This window comes from Balaenoptera musculus, chromosome 14 (assembly GCF_009873245.2).
Source record: "Balaenoptera musculus isolate JJ_BM4_2016_0621 chromosome 14, mBalMus1.pri.v3, whole genome shotgun sequence".
Taxonomy (NCBI): Eukaryota; Metazoa; Chordata; class Mammalia; order Artiodactyla; family Balaenopteridae; genus Balaenoptera; species Balaenoptera musculus.
The window spans coordinates 70,141,959-70,157,221 of NC_045798.1; the positions used below are offsets into that span (position 1 = coordinate 70,141,959).

The following is a 15,263-nucleotide window of genomic DNA, read 5'->3' on the forward strand; positions in this document are numbered from 1 at the left end:
TACCAGAAATGTAGAGATAAGGTACAGGTGGTAGGGGAGCAAAGTCATGAGGAAACACAAGGAACTGGGAAATTCTCACAACTTAGCTAGGTAAAGTAGAAGAACACATAGACTAAAAATATTTGAAAAACAATGGCACACGAAAATCACAAGTATGTATCATGTTGGAATGAACTAAGACTAGGAAAGGATGTAAACTTGATGGTTAGATTGCAATAAAAAAATGTTTGTGACTGTAAAATCATATGCCAAAATGTGATAGGATTTAGGAAATGCGCACTGAAAAACTAAGGGGTAAAGGGAATGATGTATGGACCCTACTCCCAAATAGTTCAGAAAAAAAATGTATGGGTGTAGATCGAACCAGAAAACTTTCTGCTTTCTGTTGCTCTCTGACACAATTATTCCTGTGGGTGGAATAAAACTCCACCCAGTTCCATAAGGATACGGGAGATAGGCAAAGGTTATAGACGGAAGGTATTAGCGATGTTTACGTCCTGGTACGTGGCCCCATTCTTGAGAGGGATATGCTAAACTCCTGTCTTGCTCAAGGTTTCCCTGAAGATCAACTGAGCTAATGAAGGAGAAAGTACTTGATAATGACAATGGAATAATAAAAATGAAAGCGTTCCTGAACTGTGGCAATATAACTATAATGTATACACAGTTGTTACTATTAAGCTAAAAGAAAGCCAAGGTTAGCATTGGAAAAAAAATCATCAGATTGGTAGACTTGTTTTTTTATTACTATAAACGCATAATAGACAATGTAGTTGCCCTAATCCTGATAGACACAAATCCACTGCTCTTTTCTTTTCCCAATGACTCATGAAGCATATTAGTTTGCCAGGGTTGCTGTAACAAAGCATCACAAACTGGGTGGCTTACACAATAGAAATGTAATGTCTCACATTTCTTAAAGTTGGAAGCCCAAAATCAAAGTGTCAGCAGGGTTAGTTCCTTCTGTGAGGGAAGGATCTGTTCTAGGCCTTTCTCCTTGACTTGTGGATGCCTGTTTTCTCCTATGTCTCTTCACCTAGTATTTTTCTACAAGTGTCTGTGCCCAAATTCCCTCTTCTTATAAGGACACCAGTCATATTGGACTAAGGTCCACTCTAGTGACCTCATTTTAACTTGATCACTTCTGTAAAGACCTACTCTCCAAATAAGGCCACATCTGAGGTACTGGGGGTTTGGACTTCAACATATGAAATTTGGGGCAAAAGAATTCAACCCATAGCATGAAGAATGGTTTCTTTTGTGAATGTAGGTCCTTTTCTTAAAGACCGAATTCTTTGATGATCCTGTGCATTCAGTGAGAGATGGTTCTCCCTTCTTTACTTTCTTAGTTTCAAGGCATGTCTCATTTCCACTGCTGAATCTGTCTCATTGAAATGGGGAAGAAGAGATAGGCTTGCCCTCCACAATAGTGCAAAGGATTGGCAGTGAATTCAAAGACCTACCAGGTGGTATTCCAGGCATAGCCAATGGGGTGTTCCAGTCTTTCAGTATACAGATCTTTCCCCAAGAATTTAGTAATAATAGGTGAGAACCCACCTTACTACTTTCTGCAAGAATGTACAAAAAAATATTTTTATAATGAACACATCAGTGACAGAACACTTACAAATACCAGATATCAATACGTTCTGTCGGAGAGCACACTTTTTAAGACACATGAGGCATTGAAAAAGCCTTTTTTGTGTGTGTGGCCAGAATATCTATAAATCTGAGAATTATCCTATTCATTTATTTTTAACCATTAAACTAATTTTTTTTGCTGTTTTAATAAAAGCATTTCATCTAGAATATTCATTGCAGCAGCCAGCCTTTTCCCTTGTTCCCTGAGTGCACCCCCAAAGTTTAAAATATAGTCCTCATTTTCGTTTGTCATGTACTAACACGTGCTCTACACCTTAACTGCAGGCAATTACTGAAAATGTCCTTGATACAGTAAGACAAGTTGTACCTAATTCTCCTCTTCTGACTCTGCAGAGTTCAAAGATAAACTCTGGAAGTAAAAGGGGAAAAAAAAGGAAACCCCCAATCCTTTTTATGAAACCTTCCCTCAATTTTTATTCAAACAGTGACCAGTTGACTTCTCCTGCTACCAACAATTGCTAAATAGTGGTGAAAGCTGTGTAAGAAACTATCAGTGAAGCACACGTAAGAAGCTCTGAAATAATCCCTAGAAAAGACTGGAAAATGTGCTGTAGGCTTCGTGTGCAGCAGTGTGTGAGAGTAGAGGCCTGAAACTGAAATCCTCAGTTACCTTTTGCAGTAGCCCGATGTCCAGCCCATGCACTTGTTTATTTTTGAATGCCTTTCCACTGTGTAAGAGCTGAAAGTGTACCTGATGGGCTTAAACCAACAGTAAGCAATGGTGGTGACAATCACTGAACCCCAGCTGAGCTGAATTATTGGTACAACGAATATAATGAGAAGGAAAGAATCTAGCATTTCCTGAACCCTTACTAGGTGACGAGGTCAGCGCTTGGCCAACTTTAATGTGTGTATGAATCACCCAGGGCATCTTCTTAACAAACATATTCAGATTCAGCAGGTCTGGGGCAGGGCCTGAGATTCTGCATTTTTAACAAATTCTCGGTGACTACTAGCTTCTGGTCCCCAGACCACAGTTTGTGTAGCAAAAGCCTAGATCCTTCATATTTAATACAATAAATTTGAGAGATAGATATTATTATTTTTTAAAAAGCAGACGTTGAAGGAGAGATTAAAAAATTCATAAGTGAGAAAAACTGTAATTTGACGTATAGCAAAGTTCCTATTCTTTCCAGTACTCTAATAGCATCCGGTAAGAGCAACAAATGCTTTATTTTATTTTTAAAAGTTTGTGTCTCAAGTATGCCTGGTCACCTGTAACATTTGTCTAAATTTCCGATCCTCAGGCCCCACCCCAATCTATTAAATTGAAGTAGCTAGATGGCGTGCCTAGGAAACGGTATTTTAAACTGGTACCTAGCTGATTCTTGTGATCAGGAAAGTTTAGGAAACAATGATTACCTAGGTGATACTGTAGTTTTGGAACTGAAGTGAGGAACTTTGGTGTTCTAGCTTTATTCGAGAGTTTGAGCAGAACATTATCTGCTCAGAACCTTTAATGCATTTCAACTTCACTGAGAAGGGCTGCTGGGGCACCGGAATGAAACTTGTCAGTTTCATGACGTAAGGGATAGGTTTAAACCTGTATCTTATAACAGGGTGCTAAAGTATAGTATCTAATTATGCCACTCTTAATTGTAAGGTGAAAACAACAACAGCCACAAAGTTTTCTTTCCCTCTTTATCAGGTAAATGATCTTCGCTACCAATCCAGTTACAATCGGTATTCTAGAAGAGAAGCTCATCGGAATAATTTTTCCCATGTCCAAACTACATAATTAACTTTTTTAGTAGAAACTCTCAATGCGATTAAAGTAAGGTTGGTTATTTATCTCTGCTTTGAAAAGTTTACTTTGCACCAAGGAGATTACCCATAAATTTTTCACTATAGTTCTGAACAGGAAATGAAGGGCCAAAGTAGACTTTTTAAAGTAAACATTGAGTTACTTCTTTTAGATCACTGATATTTTTTTCTGGCTTTTAAAAAACACGCTTAATGTACTGCAATACTGTATGTGCTTAAAAGGCACTTTAGGATCTTGGTATAGTTAAGTTAATGTACTTAACAAATATAATTTATTAGCTTGATACATTCTGTTATTAATGGAACCTAATAACTTAATAACTGGAAGACCTTGAATTTTCTTATATATTTCTATATTTTTAAGAAAATCTAATTATATATGACCAATTTTCAAATGAAATATCACATTTCCTTTTAAAATTAACAGGATATTTCAAATATGTCAAAAGACTTGTATACTGAAATCTCACTATGACACAATTCACTAAGGGTGGAATTTGCTGCAGGGAAGTTCAACCCATATAAATATTAGTCATTTGGAGACGCTCAACTTGAACTTCAAACCTAGATTGGGCCAGTTAAGTAGCTTTTCTGAGCCTCCATTTCCTCATCTGTAAAATAGGGACATTTCCTTGCTGAGTTATGTATTAGACTAGCGGTAGATGAATGGGCAAGCATGTGGTAGGTGATTAACGAATGGTAATAATAAAACAGAGCATCATTGCTGAACTGCTGAAAGGACTTCTTTTTACTGATTATCACTTTTATAGTAATCTCAGAGAATGAATTCCATCATCACCGGTTTAGCAAAGTTCTTGCGTATGTACTTCCTCCATTGGATTACAGTGAAGTTACATGATATCTACATTTTACCTATTCAAATTCAACTACATGCACTTAACATGAAAGAGAAAACATGGAAAGAGGGGGAAAATCCCCCAATTTATAATTGTCTAGGCAATTCAACCCAATATTCTGCTCAATGAGCATAAATATTCTGGTGTAAATATAAGATGAGAAATGTGACTCTTTCTCTCCATTGGTCTTGCTTCCATTGGTTCATGCCTCTCAAAGCGTGAACACTTCACTGTCCAAAGTATAACTCTAGGAACTTGACATATACATTTCTGTACAAAATATTCCTAAAGTGCAGGCCAGCAACTGCACTTTATCTGCTGCTAACTGAAGAAAGAATGCTCTCTGTTTCAAAGCTGGAGGGAAAACTGGCTGTATTGGAACTATTGAGAAATACTGTGTCTCTCTTTGAAGTAACAACTTCCTGAGGAGCTTTCCAATGCAATGTTTAAAAATCTCTTATTTTGAAATAATTTTAGACACAGAAGTTACAAAAATAGTTCAGAAAGTTATTGTCTATCCTTCACCCAGTTTCTCTGTGTTAACAACTTTCATCACCGTAGTCTAATTATCAAAAGCAGGAGATAAAAGCCTCATACTACTGAAAATGGACACTGTTGTTCATGGTGTCCATAAATTGTTAATGTGGCTACATTGAGAACACAGGTTTTGCTTCCATCACTGTAATTTTATTGCAGTGGTGACAATGAGAACTGCAACATTTTTTTTTTTTTTTTTGGCTAGGCTCATGAGTAAAAATTGGATATAACAAGGCTTTTCAGTACTAGAAAAGATGAAGGAGTAAATAGCAATGTACTTGCTATATTTAACTTCTAGGGTCCTAAAGTAAATTGCTCGAGGAAATTGGATCCCAAAGATTACAGGTGGGGAATTTTGAAGTGTGTCCATATTCCACTGGAGATCAAAGAAGCCCAACTAAAAGAATTGTGGGCTGACTCACATGACAGCTTCTTCTTTGAAAGGGCTATTTTATCTTGAAGATTATGAGCTTGGAGGAACTAAGGTGACTGGCAGTGGAAAGAATCAGAACATGTGAAATTCCTTAAAAACTTATTGACTTAATTTTGTCTATGTTACACATAATTTAAAAAAAAAAAAAAAACCTTTACACTTTGTGCGGGAAAAAAAAAAATCAGGAGATAAACGTGTATAAAACTCTTAACCAAACTACAAAGCTTATTCGAACTTTGCCACATTTTCTCCAATGTCACTTTTCTGTCCCAGAATCTGATCCAGGCTCCTACCCTTCATTTATTTGTTCCATTTTCTTAGTCTCCTCCAAACTGTGACGATTCCTCATTTTTCTTACCTTTCATGACTTTCATCTGACTCCAGGAAGATAAAGAAAAGTAAATCAAGTCATTTTTAAGAATGTCTGAAGTAGGTATTGATTTCTTAGCTAAAAAATCTTGTGTAAATCCCAAACCAGGATATTTTCTACAGGGGATTATTTATCAGTTTGTTACTACACAAGTGAATGTACCAGGTGCCATTTACTGGAATGAATATAACTACCTGAGTGACAACAAAAGTAACAAACTGTTCTTGCTTTTGGATAGTGACTATTTTAGAGTCGGAGCCATTTCAGGCACTGGTGGAAGAATCTGTTGATGGGTCTCCATTTCTAACCCCTCAGATGGATTGGAGATTCAGCAATCTTGACTTCAGGTGCTCATTACCCTTGATTTCTCAATAATCTTTCTGGGGCTTCCCTGGTGGCACAGTGGTTAAGAATCCACCTGCCATAGCCTAAGAAGCACTTATGCCGAGTGCTCATTTAAATGGAGAAATATACATGTTAAGAAAGAAGCACACACGCAGCTGCTTAATCATTGTGGAGTCACTTATCTGACAATTTTAACCATTTGAAGTTTCAATAAATGCTGGAAAAGAAAAAAAAAGAAAAGAATCCACCTGCCAATGCAGGGGACATGGGTTCGATCCCTGGTCTGGGAAGATCCCACATGCCGCGGAGCAACTAAGCCCGCGAGCCACAACTACCGAGCCCGTGAGTGCGCCTAGAGCCCGTGCTCTGCAACAAGAGAAGCCACCGCAATGAAAAGCCCGTGCACCGCAAGGAAGAGCAGCCCCTGCTGGCTGCAGCTAGAGAAAGACCGCGCGCATCAACGAAGACCCAACGCAGCCAAAATTAAATAAAAATAAAATAAATAAATTTATTAAAAAAATAATCTTTCTGGCTTTATTTAAAAGAAAAATGAGATAAAATGTATAGATAAGTAAGAATCATCTCATGCAGAAACTTACTTAGCAGTGATCATTTTAACAGCAGTAATTATCTGTTTGGTGCCAGTATATGCAAAAATATCCTTCAATTATAAACATTAAATGGGCATGAGAGCATCTTTTAGGGAATCTAAAGTATGGTAATAGAAATGGAAAATAATGATTGAGACCTCAGAGGTTTAAAAATTTTGTAAACAGAATTCAAAGGATAGTAGTCATCGATCTATATATATATTAACTAATAAAAAGATAGATTTTTCATTGCACTTTTGAATATCAGTAGCAACATATAAGATTTTTTTCCTCAACCTTAGTGAGGTATAATTGCAAATAAAAGCTGTATATATTTAGGTTGTAAAACGTGATAATTTAATAAACACACACATTGTAAAATGATTACCACAACCAAGTTAATTAACACATCTATCACCTCACAGAGTTTGTGTATGTGTGTGTGTGTGTGTGTGTGTGTGTGTGTGTGTGTGATGAGTCTGGAGGACTTTCTGTTTTCAGTTTTTTGTTCTTTTATGTCTAAGATTTGAAAGAATATTGTGGTTTGTTTAGAGTCTGGTTTGTGATTACCTATTTTTTTAAGTAAACTTTTTATTTTAGAATACATTTTTTAAAAATTATTTGTTTATATAACATTTTATTTATTTATTTATTTATGGCTGTGTTGGGTCTTCATTTCTGTGCGAGGGCTTTCTCTAGTTGCGGCAAGTGGGGCCACTCTTCATCGCGGTGCGCGGGCCTCTCATTATCGCGGCCTCTCTTGTTGCGGAGCACAGGCTCCAGACGCGCAGGCTCAGTAGTTGTGGCTCACGGGCCCAGCTGCTCCGCGGCATGTGGGATCTTCCCAGACCAGGGCTCGAACCCGTGTCCCCTGCATTGGCAGGCAGATTCTCAACCACTGCGCCACCAGGGAAGCCCTAGAATACATTTTTGTTTACAGAAACATTGCAAAGATAATCAAGAGAGTTCTTATTACATAACCCTTGCCAGTTTCTGCTGTTGTTAACATCTAACCCTACCATGGTACTTTGCTTAAAACTAAGAAACAGAACATAGGCACATTTCTTAAACTTGAGATTTTATTTAGATTTCCCCAGTTTTCCCATTAATATCCTCTTTCTGTTCTGGAATTCAATCCAGGGGGCCACCTTGCATTTAGTTGTCACGTTTTCTTAGTCTTTGCCAACCGGTGACACTTCCTTTTATCTTGTCTTTAGTGATCTTGACACTTCTGATAGAAACTGGTTAACTGTTCTGTAAAACACCCCCCAGTTTGGGTTTGTCTGAGGTTTCCTTATGATTACATTGAGGTTACACATTTTTTGGCAAGAATTCCACAGAAGTGATGCCGTGCCTTTCTGAACGCATCCTATCAGGGATGTATGATCTCCACATGATAGTTTGGTTAAGTAGTGACTGCCAGGTGTCTCCACTGTAAGTTTACTATCCCTCCCTTTCCATCTTCTATTCTTTGGAAGCAAGTCACTGTCTAGCCCACCTGCAAGAGGGAGAAGAATAAGCTCCACCTCCTGGAGGGGGGCTTATCTCCATATATTATTTGGAATTCTTCTACAAGGAAGATTTGTCTACACAGGACTTCTAAAATCTAATGTTACTAAATTATCCAACTGATGTTGAAATAATGCTATTCATTTACTGCACACATGTTTTGGGTAGATACCAATAAAGTACAAGGCATGCTAGGCCCCTAACCTAATATATCCTAGTAGGAGAGAGAGGTTAAAAACAAGTAAACAGCAAATGAAAAAATTACACATCGGGATAAGTGTTATAAATGATACTCAGTATGTCGCGAGAGAATGTGGTAATTCTGAGGTACGTCACCTGAGAGAGTGCCGTTTGGAAAAGTCAGAGGTGTTGACATTTGAATTGAGAACTGGAGAAAGAGAACAAGCCAATTCTACAAAACCTTTCAAATGATAGGATGGCCTGGAGGCAGGAAATTGTCCTATGACGTTTCATTTCACGTGTCAACTTGATTGGGCCACAGGGTGCCTGGGTATTTGGTTAAATACTATTCTGAGTCTGCCTTTGAGGATGTGTCTGCATGAGATTTACATTCCAATGGGTAGACTGAGTAAACCAGATGTGGATGAGCCTTATCCAATCTGTTGAAGGCCTGAACAGAAGCAAAAGGCTGAATAAGAGAGAATTTGCTCTCTCTGTCTGACTGTGTTAGAGCTGGGACATTGGTCTTCTCTTGTTTTCAGACGAGGACTTGAACTGGAATTTACACCCTTGGCTCTCCCGGTTCTTGGGCCCTGGGGCTTAGACTGGAACCATATCATCAGTTCTCCTGGGTCTCCAGCTTGCTGACTTCAGACTAACATATGCCCCCAGAACAGAAAGGAGGCTGGGGTGGCCCAAGTACAAGAGAAAAACATAAACTGCTATGAGAAGAAGCAGGGGCAGGAAGGAAGAATGATAAACTGCTATGAAGCCTGCCCCAGTGCCGTCTTGAGGACCATGTGAGAAAGGGGTTTGAATTTTGCTCTAAAGGTTGTGGGAAGCCTTTCAAAGATTCTCAGCAGGAAACTTAAATTACATATTACATTATTTAAAGATCATTCTAGGGCCCACAGACGGTAAAGGCCAGACGCTCTGAGGCCAGCGCTGTAGGCTGAGCTGGAGATGTCTGTGTGTGGCCTGCTCTGTGTCAGCCTGGATGCAGAGAATTGAAGGGGTTCCAGAGAATGTCTGGAGGTAGAACTGACAGGTCCCCTGTATCATGGTGCTCTCTCAAGTGGTTTTTATTAATTTTAAAAAGATAAAGATAACATTCTTACAGAATTTTAGGAGGTTAGATTTGTCCTAGGGAAGGGTGGGATCAAATTCCTGAGGGAGAGCACAAAGATATACGTACAAGGATGTTCACTGCAGCAAAAAATCAGAAAGAAGTGTCCATAAATATGGAATTGGTAAAACAGAACATCCGTTAAAAAAGAACACAGTAGATTTTTGTGCATGGAAAAGAAATGATGTTCAAGAGATACTAAGTGAAAAAGCGTGGTACAGAAGAGTCTGCATAATACGATCCCACTGATGTGAATTAGAAGTGATTATCACTATGTCTACTCTATATTAAATATTATAAGAAAAAGTCTGATGAAGTGTATCAATATATGTTAACAATGGTTAACTCTGCTGACAGTGGTCACGTCACGGTGCAGTGGAGATTATGAGGGATTTTTACATTATGCCTTATACCTTTCTGTCTTACTAGAATATCTTAAAAAATGGATGAGAAAAAAAAATTTTTTTTTTATTTAGACGTGGAATTTTCCTTCCTTTCCATATAACATATCTAATTAAAATATTCATCTTGGTAGTTACCACAAAAAAGTAACATAGAAAATTTTATTTACATTTTGGGACCAAAATACAAATGAAGAGCAAGGTAATACCTTGCTCCTTTCCCTCCCACTTCCCGGAAAGAAAGAAAAAGCCCCAAAGAAACTGCTCATTACACCAAGGATCACAAAGGGTTAATTTGTAATTTAGTGATTTGTATGTAGTGTAGCACAGAAAAAAAAAAAATTGCACAAGTTTTCACAAATGAGACCGAAGGTTCAGCATCATCCTGTGTCTGCTCTGCAGCCATTTCACTAACCCAGGAGAGGCGGTCGTTTAGAAACTCAGTTTTTCCTCTTCCCTCTTCTCACCAAGTCACATCCCTGATGCAGACACTCTTGGAGGGGAAAGGGGAAAAAAATTTTTTTAAACCAGAGACACAAGCAGTACTTTTAGGATTAATAGGAACTTTAATGAAGTCTTTGAATCAACTTTAAGAAATAAGTCCTATAAATATAATTTTCCTTTATAAAGAGTATGGATTATACTCAAACCAGGAAAATGGAGAATATTATTAATTAAGTTGAAATTATTAATATTTCCAAAATGATGTTGAAAACATATTTATTCATTTCCTTCAAGTAACATCAAAAACAAATAGTGTACAAAGATTTTCCTATGTCATTTATTTAGGCAATGGTTTTTGGGGTTTAGTAAAGAAAGAGAAACAGAAGTTTATTTGTGAAATAAAACGAAAGCTTTCTTTTTAAGTTGTGCTTTATGAAAAGACTATTAATGCTTGGTTATCTCTGAGCACCAGATTATGGATTATTATGAATGACTACCATTTTCTTTTTACCTCCTTTCTATATTTTCCAAATTCTCCATAATAATCACAAATCACTTTTGCAATTAAAAAAATTGGTCCATTAAAGTTAGCTGTCTATAAATGTAACACAGTGTATCTGATCAATGTCAATCTGCTTACACTTTCTATATGGCATCAAGTAGTTCTCTTTTTCTCAATGACGGAAGTTTGCAGACTTTATTTACAAACTGGGACCAAATGACTTTTATCGTGATCCCATTGGTCCCTACCTCTCTCTATCCAAAATGACAAGGCAATATCTATTGAGCACACCCTGACAAGCAACTTTTTAAAGGTCATTACTAAAATGACTATGCAGGCCTTTCATCGAATTCTACAGAACCACAAAGAAAGGTCAAAGCAAAGAGAAGCTGACTGTTAGAAAAACTCCAGCCTCTTACACCTTCTCTTAGCCACAATCACATGGTATGCAGCAAATATTTTTAGGTTACACTGAGAAAGCTTGAAACTGCAGCTTTGGTGTGCAATGTGCAAAAAAAAAAAAAAGAGAGAGAGAGAAGACGGTTTTTTCATGACAATTGAAAATTTTATGCAAAGGGTGTGAGATCCTTGGATGAGCGTTATTTAGTAAATACTGCACGATATGCACATTGTACAACTGCGTAAAATAATTCTAGTTTGCTTTCAACCACCTGAAGCCTTTCTGTGCTTTCTGGTTTCAGCTTCTAAGCCGTGTAAATCATTTCTGACTCATTAGCCTTTCACCCTGGGGGCAACTCACAAGCTTCATAAAAAGTGTGAATATGCTTCTGAAATCTCTTTTCCAGCCAATGCATTCATTTGCTTTTTAGCCTCAGAATGTAAATCCCCATGGTGAAAAGCAACTGAATAATACTTGTCTCCCTCTCTTATATCTTCCCTTCTCTAAAACTGTCCTATTTATAATTAAAAGCACATAACCAAAGACCAATTCTACATTATTAGTTTACAGCTGGGGACCATAAGCTGAGGAGGGAGTTGGGAGCAGGATGATATAAACACTACGAGGCCAGAGTTCCTCAAGCTTGGCCCAACTGACACTTTAGACTGATAATTCTTTATTGTAAAGGGCTGTCCTGTGTATTGTAGCATGTTCAACAATATCCCTGGCCTCTACCCAATAGATGCCAGTAATCAGAGCTGCAACTCCCCAGATGTGAACACCAAGAGTGTCTCCAAAATATTGCCAAATATCTTCTAGGGGACAAAATCATGGTCCGCAACTGAGAACCACTGTACTAGATCAAAGACTACAGAAAGACTACAACAGGGCCTCTGTTCTCACCAATACAAATTGTTCCTTTGATCCCACGGCCAACCTCTATTTACCTAGCCACCACCAACATAAAATACAGATACCCATAAACGCCCTCACACTCTTCATCTCAAAGCCCTTGAAGAACGCCATCTAAAGTTCTTCTGCTGAACAATATGTGGCCAATTTGTCTAGGAGGAGATAAGCAGATGCTGGTAACTTTCCCAGGCTTCCCTGACATGGCCGGTCATGCTTGTCACTTTTTTTTTTTTTAATTTATTTATTTTTGGCTGTGTTGGGTCTTCGTTGCTGCGGGCGGGCTGTCTCTAGTTGTGGTGAGCAGGGGCTACTCTTAGTTGCAGTGCGTGGCCTTCTCATCGCGGTGGCTCCTCTTGTTGGGGAGCACAGGCTCTAGGCACGCGGGCTTCAGTAGTTGTGGCACACAGGCTCAGTAGTTGTGGCTCGTGGGCTCTAGAGCGCAGGCTCAGTAGTTGTGGTGCACGGGCTTAGTTGCTCCACGGCATGTGGGAATCTTCCCAGACCAGGGCTTGAACCCGTGTCCCCTGCATTGGCAGGCGGATTCTTAACCACTGCACCACCAGGGAAGTCCTGTTTGTCACTTTTCAGGTATGTAAGTTCATAACGTCTTGACTTCTGAAGCTCATGAATGCCCCCAGTTTCTTTATCCATTACCTACACTGCAAACCCATGCTCCCCCATGAATATTGTTTCAACCATAATTTCCTTTAATTAAATGTTTATTCTGCCTTGCAATTGTTCTTCTCATTTGGCACTTAAATACGCAATTATGATGCAGGCTCAAAATATTTATTTCCTGAAATTATCCTAGGTTTAGAGCCAATTAATTAAAACTGGGGGATGGGATTTATAGATTAAAAGAAAAACACTTTCCCTAATTCATCCCACTACAAAGCAACACATATTAGCTCAAATAAATTTTATTTTTATGCCTCCTAATATATCCAAGTTGTCGTGTTTTTTTTTTTAATGAGGCAGATGATTCAAAATTCTTTTACTGATAATGAATTGATATGAAACTGAATTTCAATTTACTTAGTTGCAACTTCACTTCTCACTTTAAACAACTCTTTCTCAGTGATTGTCAGTACACAAAAAGCCCCTTTGCTTATAAACAACGCAGCTCTAATACATAGCAGGGCCTTGCTTATTCTTACTTGATGCCACGCTTTTGCACATACATGAATAACACTAAAAATATATTTACGCACTTAGTGGAAACAGCCATACAAGAGTAACTGTAGGATTCCCTTTATATGAAATTCTAGAAAATGCAAACTACAATGTCTACCTGAAGATGGCAAGTTGGGTAGGGTTGGAAGAGAGATAATATAAACGGGCCAAGGAAGCACCAAGGAAAATGGGCAGAGGGAGTGGTTTCCTCTATGGAAGAAACATTTTTTTTTTTTAACATCTTTATTGGAGTATAATTGCTTTTAATTGCTGTATAACAAAGTGAATCAGCTATACGTATACTTACATCCCCACATTCCCTCCCTCTTGCGTCTCCCTCCCACCCTCCCTATCCCACCCCTCTAGGTGGTCACAAAGCACTGAGCTCATCTCCCTGTGCTATGCGGCAGCTTCCCACTAGCTATTTTACATTTGGTAGGGTATATATGTCAATGCCACTCTCTCACTTCATCCCAGCTTACCCTTCCCCCTCCCCATGTCCTTAAGTCCATTCTCTATGTCTCTGTCTTTATTCCTGTCCTGCCCCTAGGTTCTTCAGAACCTTTTTTTTTTTAGATTCCATATATATGTGTTAGCATATGGTATTTGTTTTTCTCTTTCTGACTTACTTCACTCTGTATGACGGATTCTAGGTCCATCCACCGCAGTACAAATAATTTAATTTTGTTTCTTTTTATGGCTGAGTAATATTCCATTGTATGTATGTGCCACATCTTCTTTATCCATTCATCTGTCGATAGACACTTAGGTTGTTTCCATGTCCTGGCTATTGTAAATAGTGCTGCAATGAACATTGTGGTACATGATTCTTTTTGAGTTATGGTTTTCTCAGGGTATATGCCCAGTAGTGGGATTGCTGGGTCATATGGTAGTTCTATTTTTAGTTTTTTAAGGAACCTCCATATTGTTCTCCATAGTGGCTGTATCAATTTACATTCCCACCAACAGTGTAGGAGGGTTCCCTTTTCTTGTGGAAGAAACATTCTTAATGAATTCTTCTCTATGGAAAACTCTGGAAAGTAGATTTACCATTACTAGATTCATAATCTTGAGTAAGCGTCTTAGTCTCTGCTGGCCTGTTTCATCTTTGGTAAAATAAGAATGATGATACCTACCCTCTAAGGCATATTGAATGACATAATCTGTTTTAAGCTCTTAGGACTGTGCCTGACATACAGGTGTTTTGTAAGTGTTCTTTTCTATGCCACTTCCCTCCTCTGTTCCCAGCACTGGCTAATAATTTGTGAGGTCCAGTGCAACATGGAAATGAGGGCTCCCTTGTTCAAAAATTATTAAGAATTTCAAGACAGCAACAGGAGAACATTAAATCAAGTGAGGGGCCCTTCTAAGTGCGGAACTCTGTGTTATTTCATAGGTTGTACACTCACAAAGCCAGCCTGGCTCGCTCCCCTATGGTTGCAAGGTTCCATTTGTCTATTCTTCTACTAAATTTAAAGTCACTCTTCAGTTTGACAATTGACAGGGAAATAAATTCAACTAAAGAGGGCTTGATTATGTGTGTTGTTTTTCAATGCTGGTTCACTTTTAGTCAAGCTGTTGAATGTTAGTGACACTAGGGCTCTTATAAAGGAACTGTTTTAATCTGCCATAGTACTTCCCTGGTTTGTATCATTCTCAACATGGAGGAATTGAAACAAAATACCTTAGTTGTCTACAAGTAATTGGACCCTTGATGATAGCCAAAGAGGCACTTAATTCAAAAGTACTTTATCTAGACTTATCAAATAGCAATTGCAAAGAAGGCAGGATAGCTTTAAATTGGTGTCTTAGATCCCATACTGGAGACTTTGAAGGAACTGGTCCAGATGTCTAAGTGTAAAATACCCAAAGAGGAAGACCTGGTCTCCAAACCACCGAGCCCCAGCTCTGCCTCTCATTCCTTCTTTATGGATGCATCAGCATGTCCTTTAATGGGTTTCTCAAAGTTTTCACAACCTATTTATGAAAGAATCCTGTAAAAAAATCAAAATAATTGTGTGAATATATATATATATTCATTCACACACACGCGCACAG

At 38.3% G+C, this 15,263-nt stretch overlaps 1 non-coding gene across 1 annotated transcript; it reads left to right on the top strand.

Annotated features, from left to right (window-relative positions):
* The first annotated feature begins 4,870 nt into the window (after positions 1-4,870).
* LOC118880463 lies at positions 4,871-5,005 on the top strand. The gene has a single exon (XR_005016326.1). It is a non-coding gene; the product is annotated as a small nucleolar RNA SNORA1 (small nucleolar RNA).
* The last annotated feature ends 10,258 nt before the right edge of the window (positions 5,006-15,263 follow it).